Genomic DNA, 7,157 nt, shown 5'->3' with positions numbered 1-7,157 from the left:
GGAAGGACGGTCAGGAACTGCTCCAGGATCACCAGGTCCAGCATCTGACTCTTGGTGTGACTTTCTGGCTTCAGCCACTGATGGCAAAGACTGGAGAGTCGGCTGCAAATCCCTCGGGGCCCCTCAGCCTCCTCATAGCGAAACTGCCTGAAGGACTGGCATTGACCCTCTGGACAGAGCAGCTTCTCCTCCTGATTCTCCTGCATGGTTCCTCTTTCCCTGAATTTCCCTCTGCACTGCACCTGAACAGCAGATTTTCCTGATTCGGGGCCAGCTAAGTCTTCCTTTTCCAGATTTTGAGTTGAGTTCCTAGGCAGACCCTGCCTGAAGTGTCTTCTCCCTCCTCAGGCAAAAGATTGGCCAAATTGGTGCCAAATATCAAGTCCTACAGAGAAACCAAGATGTTCAGTGAAGCATCCATTATGAACACACTTTTAATGCTTTAAACCTAAGGTGAAGAATTGCTTTTTCTGCTGTACAGAAGAGAACAGCTGTAACTCAAAGAGCGACTGGAAACTGTCCCTACTGGGTTTGAGTCAGAGGGTTCCCTTTCCTTCTTGGCCTCAAACCCAGACCTTTTCCTCCTTCCTTGATCTGCCCTAAGATATTTCCCTCTCTTTGCCTTCTCCTCTCCCTGCCTCATATCTTCCCCCTTTCAGCCAATCTATTACATTATATATCTGCATGTGAGAACCTCTGGAGTGGTAACTGATCAAGTCACACTCTGTCAGCCTCAGGGGAAGTCAATTGCAAACCTCCTCTGGACAATCTTGCCAAGAAAACCCATCATAGGGGAGTATAGGTCAGAAATGATTTGAAGGCACACAGCGACAACAACAACAACTCAAAACGGATAGAGGCATTGTGTTATAGTGATCTGAGTGTTGGACTAAGACTCTGGAGACCAGGTTTAGATTCTGTACCGAGCCATGGAAACTACTGTGTGGATTTCAATGGTTTCCTTGTGCATTCTGACCTGATAGCTGTTGGCATGGTCCAGAATGTCAGTGTTTTCAAACAGCATTTTATGCCTAGGATGGTTTATAACATGTTCTGCTACTACTGATTTTTCTAACTGACCCAATCTGCAGGCAGTCCCCATCTTCTCTGCCTAGAGCCTCAGCCTGCCAACGGAGGGAGTGAAGGACCATCTGCCTGCCCACCTGCTTTTCACATTTTCACTTTACTTCTAGAGGGAGAGGAGGTGATGTTGCCCTCTTTTTCCTGAGATACGCTGCATGGTGTCTAAAAACAAATTTTAAAATATTTTTTAAAAATTTAAATTTTTACTTAATTAAAGAAAAAAAATCTGGAGCCTCTCTTTTCTCCTTCCACTGAGTCTCACCCCACTCACACCAGCTCTGCAGCATTTAAAAGGGACGCAGGCATACTCCACAACATGCTTCTGACCAAAGACAGATGTTTCGGAAGTAGTGGTATTACCTCCCCGCCTTTAGGATGTCACCTGGTGTAGCCCACACACCCTGCATCACCTTGGGATGCTCTCATTTTCATCCCTGAGAAGAGTGGGAGCTGGCCAACAGCTTCCTCTACATCAGACCTGCAAAACGTGGCAGTAAGTAGGGCCCAACATTAAAACAGGTTGGACCTCTTTGGACCGCAGATAGGTTTCTAGTGGTTCATTTTCCAACTTTCCACTTGAGGGGTGAGTGTTGGTCCTTCCTCCTCTGCCACCACCTGGCACTTTCCTGGGAGAAAGCTGGGCAGCGAACAGCAATAGCATCTTCATTTATATACCGCTTCATAATGCACTAAGCAATCTCTAAGCGGTTTACAACTGTAAGCTAATTGCCTCCAGCAAGTTGGGTACTCATTTTAGCCACCTAAGAAGGATGCCAGGCTGAGTCGAACCTGAGCCCTTGGCTGGGATTGAACTCACAACCTTGTGTGAAGTTGAAGGCTTTCATGGCTGGCATCCATATTTTTTTGTGTTTTTCGGGTTATGTAGCCATATACTAGAAGAGTTTGTTCCTGATGTTTTGCCAGCATCTGTGGCTGGCATCTTCAGATAATACTTTGATGCCAGCATTCTCTGAAGATGCCAGCCACAGATGCTGGCGAAATGTCAGGAACAAACTCTTCTAGAGCATGGCCATAGCCCAAAAAACCCACAAAAAACCATCACAACCTTGTGGTTTGTGAGTGAGTGGCTGCAGTACCAGCATTCAACCATGGCACCATCAGGGCTCCTAAGGAGCAGCGAAGGAGCCTGGAGGGTGAGCCGTGAGCCATGGCAGTGAAAGTGATGTCAATCTGGATTATTCCTGCAGCATAGATGCAGACTGAAAGGAGGAAGCTGGTGGCATAAGATTCTATAGAGCCTGCTCCTTCCTTAGATGCAGAATGAACTTTCAGTTAATCTCAAGGGTACTACAAGATCCTTTTGTGCACTGACTTTAAAGCTATATTTGTTTTGATTATTCTAAGCCACTGCAAAAGGCAGGATAAACATAAATACTGATGATACGATTGGAGTTGTAGTCCAAATATATCTCCAGCATCTTGCCCATCCTGGGAGTTCTTAATTTCCTTTTGTCATACAAGGTTTGGCATTTTAAGCCAAAGATATTTTATTAACAGTCACTTTCAGGTAGAGAAAATTATACTCGGGACTTAGAACGGCGTGCACCCATCCATGCTTTCAAGTTGCTTGCCAATTTAGAGTCAATGTAATTTAACAGGGTTTACTAAGCAGTGCTCCATCCAAGTGTAAACCAGGCCTGACCCTGCTTACCTTTCCAGATCAGATGGCATCTGGTGCCTTTAAATGCTAAGCATCTTCTGGAGAGGGAAAAGGAATAGAGGGAGGCTGCCCTGCTCCAGCTTTGTGTTACTTTCTTGTGGGGAAGTATCCCTCATGAAAGCACCAGTGGGGTACACTGGTTTGAGCATTGGACTGTGACCCTGGAGACCAGGGTTCGAATCCCTGCTTGGCCACAGAGGCCCATTGGGTGACATTGGGCAAGGCACACTCTCTCAGCCTCAGAGGGAGGCACTTCTGAACCATCTTGCCAAGAAAACTTTGGGATGGGCCTGTCTAAGGACTGCCATAAGTGAGAAACAACTTGAAAGCACACAACAACAACAACAACAACAACAACAACAAGCCATTAGGAAATCCAGGGTGGTGTAAAGGTTTAAAAATTGGGGACCAGGATCCAGCTCTCCTCTAAGTCCAAGTGACCTTGGGCCAGTCAGTCCCACTCTCTCATCCTCAGAAGAAGACCAAGGCCAGCCCACATCTGAACAAATGTGGCCCAGAGAGGGTCGCCATTGGGTCAGAAATGTCTTGGAAGGCGCATAAAAAACAATGGGGAAAGCCTCCATAAACTTAAGGTCCAAACACACTGCAGGAACAATGCACTCTGAGTCTGCTTTGACTGCCCTGGCTCAGGGCTGGGGAACTCTGGGAACTGTAGTTTTGTGGGACACTGAGCTTTCTCTGTCAGAGAGCTCTGGGGCCACAACAAACTCCAATTCCCAGGATTCCAGAGGATGGAGCCAGAGCAGTTAAAGTGGTGTCAAAGGCACCTGAGGCCCAAAACCAGACTGCAGCAGGGCCAACGCGCTCTGAGCCCGCTCTGACTGCCCTGGCTCAGGGCTGGGGAACTCTGGGAACTGTAGTTTTCGGTGGCATCGCCAGAGCTCTCTCTCTCTCTCTCTAGAGTCAGAGAAGGCGCAATGTCTCCCAAAAGCCCAGTTCCCAGGATCCCTAGCGCGGAGCAGGGAGCCAAAGGGCCTCGGAGCGGATGGCTCTGAACAAATGGACTTGGAAGGAATGAAGCACAACAAAGAAGAGCAAGAGCGCTGCTTTCGGGGGGACTAGTCTCTGGGGCCTTTGCGGGAGGAAAGCGGGGAAGCCCTCGGCCCTCCCTGCCCCACTCTCCCGGCCTCTCCCCTTTCTCCCCCGAGAGACCCCCATCTTCCTGGACAGACCTCTCCTCCTCCTCCTCCTTCCTCCTCCTCAGGGCCTGGGCTCCAGGGGCCGAAGGGGAGCCCGGCTGGCCCTCCTCTCCTCCTCCTTCCCGGCGGCGGCTGCTGAGGGGCTGGGGCTGGGATTATGAGGATGGAGGAGGAGGAGGAGGAGACGAAGGGCCTCTTCCTGCCTTTCAAGCAGCGAGAGCAGGAAGGGAGGGAAGCCTCCCTATGGCCTCCCGGGGGCTTTGGACTCCAGCTCCCAGAATCCCCGGCCTTTAGCTGAGACAGACGGCTGAGGCTTCTGGGAGTTGGAGTCCAAAACACACAACTGAGTCCCAGCCTTTGGGAAGGACTATATATCGTCATGGCCCCCTTCGGAGCCTGGAATAGAGGCCCTCCTAGTGTCCTCCTCCTCTACAGTCAGCTGGGCCTCTGCCGCCAGGAAGATGGGCTTTAGAGTCCCTCTCTGCCAGCAGCACCCACGGCCAATGGAAACACCTCTCCCTTGGCACGAAGGGACTTGTATTGGGCTCCTCAGACCCTGCAGGAATAAAACAGCTTGGCTCCACTTTCCCCTATTATGCCCTTTGCTATGGAATCCTGGGATCTGTAGTTTGGGGGGGACCAGAGGTCTCTGACTGAGAAGGCTCACTCTCTCCTCTGACATGTTTCTGAAGACTGCTTTTGTATATTGAGTATTCTTTCCCATTCCTGATCTTCTGATTTCTTGACTAGTCTCCATACTAATCAATGTTTGATCCAATTTAACACTTATAACACGAAGTAAACACTGGTCACTTCCATTTGTTAAACAAGGTCATCTCTGGGCCAAAAATGGCCTGATGGTAGGTTGCCAGATTTAAAACTGGCCGCTGCTTCTGAAGCCAGGCCTCTCTCTATAGCAGGCCTCTGGCCTTCCCTGTGAGAGAGTGTGTTTATTCCAGACTCATCTCTCTCCTTCTCCATCTGGATCTGCCCTTGCTCAGAGGAGACCAGTTGTTGTTCCTCCTGCATGGTGACCTATGGACAGAAACAGAAGCCTTTCCTCCCATCATGTTTCAGCATGATGGGGATTTCATAATCTGGGGATGTTGTTGTTGTGTGCCTATGGTGACCCTAAGGGGAGACCCTATTGTTTGGTTTTCTTGGCAAGATTTGCTCAGAGGTTTGTCACTGGCTCTCATCTGGAAGAAAGGAGAAAAGGGGGAGGCAACACACTCTTCAAGGAAAACATCACAAAGAAACAGCAAACATTTTCCTTGCAGCAAGACACAGGCCCCTGGGAAGCTTAGGTTCCATTGGCAAGGCAGGATTAATGCAGTTTGACACAAAACTGCTAAGCCTCCATGCTATGTAATTCTGGGATTTGTAGTTTCGTGCACTATTTAGTCTTCTCAATCAGAGTGCTTCGGTGCCGCAATAAACTACAAGTCCCAGGATTCCATAGGATAGAGCCATGGCAATTAAGATGCTGTCAAAATGGATTATTTCTGCAGTGCAGATGCCACCAAAGTGAACAAAGCTCATGTTGATTCTTCCATTCTCACAGATGCTGTCGCCTTCCCTGATGCCAGGTGCCTCCTCCCCTGAGTTTTGGGAAGGAACCCAAGAGAGGGTTGAGGGAGGGAAATGGCTTTGGTACTGAGTTGTCCTCTCACAGGCCTGCAAAACTGAGGGTCACAAAAACCTTGCTTAAAAGATATGATTGTTTTAAAAGGAATTTGGCATTTTAAATCCAAAAACGACCTATAATTTCCTCCATCACATTCAGTTCCCCCCAGCTTGCTTTGACGTTTTTATGTTGTGGAATGAAATTAAAATTGAAATTAGTATAGACATTTGAAAGAGAACTGGATATGTGTTGTGTATTTGTATTGTGCTTTTTTGAATTCAGATCCCAAAAATACATTGAAAACAGCTAGAATGTTTTTAAAAGTTTCAGGCTTCATTGTTGGTATTCATTGTATTTCTATTAATACAATGGGAGGGATCACCAATGACATCCTAGAAGGCTGAGAGAATGTGACTTTCCAAAGTGGCTGAGTGGGGATTTGAACCCAATGCCCTAGTCCAGCACTCAAACCACCACGCCACACTGGCTTTCTTATATTGTGGTTGTTGTTGTTGTCTCCCTTGAGTCGACTTATCCACAGGTCAAGGTAAGGACTATTCTTAAACTCTTTTTTAAAAAAGGAACCTTATTTTGTTGAAAAGCAAAAGTGTGAAGCCTGACCTGGAAGCACTAACCCTCCTCTGCTCTCTCATCCATCTGGCCTTTAGGGTGAGTGGAAACAGTTAGGTCTGCTGGGATTTTGTAAGGTCTTGGGCTTTCTTTTCCTTTGCTTCCTCCTTTACCTCCTTTGTCCCATGCCCCTAATTTTACCCTCAGCTTATCCACAGGTCATACCAAAATCCATAATTTTGGCAGAAAAAAAGTGCCCCTCGATATACCTATTTTCTGGGTTTTTCTTTTAACTCTAACTCTTTATTCAGCTTGTTCATTTTTGCATCTCTTTGTTTCTTTGCTTCTGAAGCTTTCTTGATCAGCCAACCCCTTATCACTGCTTTTAATGCATCCCATACTACCTGGATTTGTGTTTCTTTATTCAAATTTTCTTTAAAGTAAGTTTGAATATTCCAGTTTAGTTCTTTCACCAGTTTTTCATCTTTAAATAAGGATGCATTCAACTTGCAATTAAATTCTTTATTTCCCATTCTCAAGCAAGAAAACAAACTTGATCTGATTAAATGGAAAACCCTAAAACTATCCTTAATAGGAAGAGCTGCAGCAACTAAAATGTGTCTTACCAGAAATGCTCTTTCTTTTCCAATTATAGCAAATGAAAAACCATTCAGTCTGTGGCAAAAAGATATTGTTGACTTTGTTTGGGCTGGTCACAAACCAAAAATAAAACTAAAGTTACTTCAGGATGAGATTACCAGAGATAGTCTTGGAGTTCCACACATGAAGATTTATTATGAGGTACGTTGCCTGGAGTGGCTGAGAGACTGGCTTCCCTTGCCTTTCAGGTAACATTAAATAGATCAGATGTCCCTCCACTGAAAGCTTTAACTCTATTTGGAACATACTGTAAAGACAGTGTAAACAAAAGGACAAGCTTCAAAAGTATATCAAATAATACTGTGAGCATTATTGAACCAAAGTGTCTCCATTTTGTGTGCCTATCCTCCGTTTTCAAGTGTCCTTCGCTTCACTG

Source organism: Sceloporus occidentalis, unplaced genomic scaffold (assembly GCF_023333645.1).
Source record: "Sceloporus occidentalis isolate IW3139 unplaced genomic scaffold, rSceOcc1.0.p SCAF_1, whole genome shotgun sequence".
NCBI classification, from domain to species: Eukaryota; Metazoa; Chordata; class Lepidosauria; order Squamata; family Phrynosomatidae; genus Sceloporus; species Sceloporus occidentalis.
The sequence above is the reverse complement of the archived record's forward strand: the minus strand, read 5'-3'. Positions refer to the sequence as shown.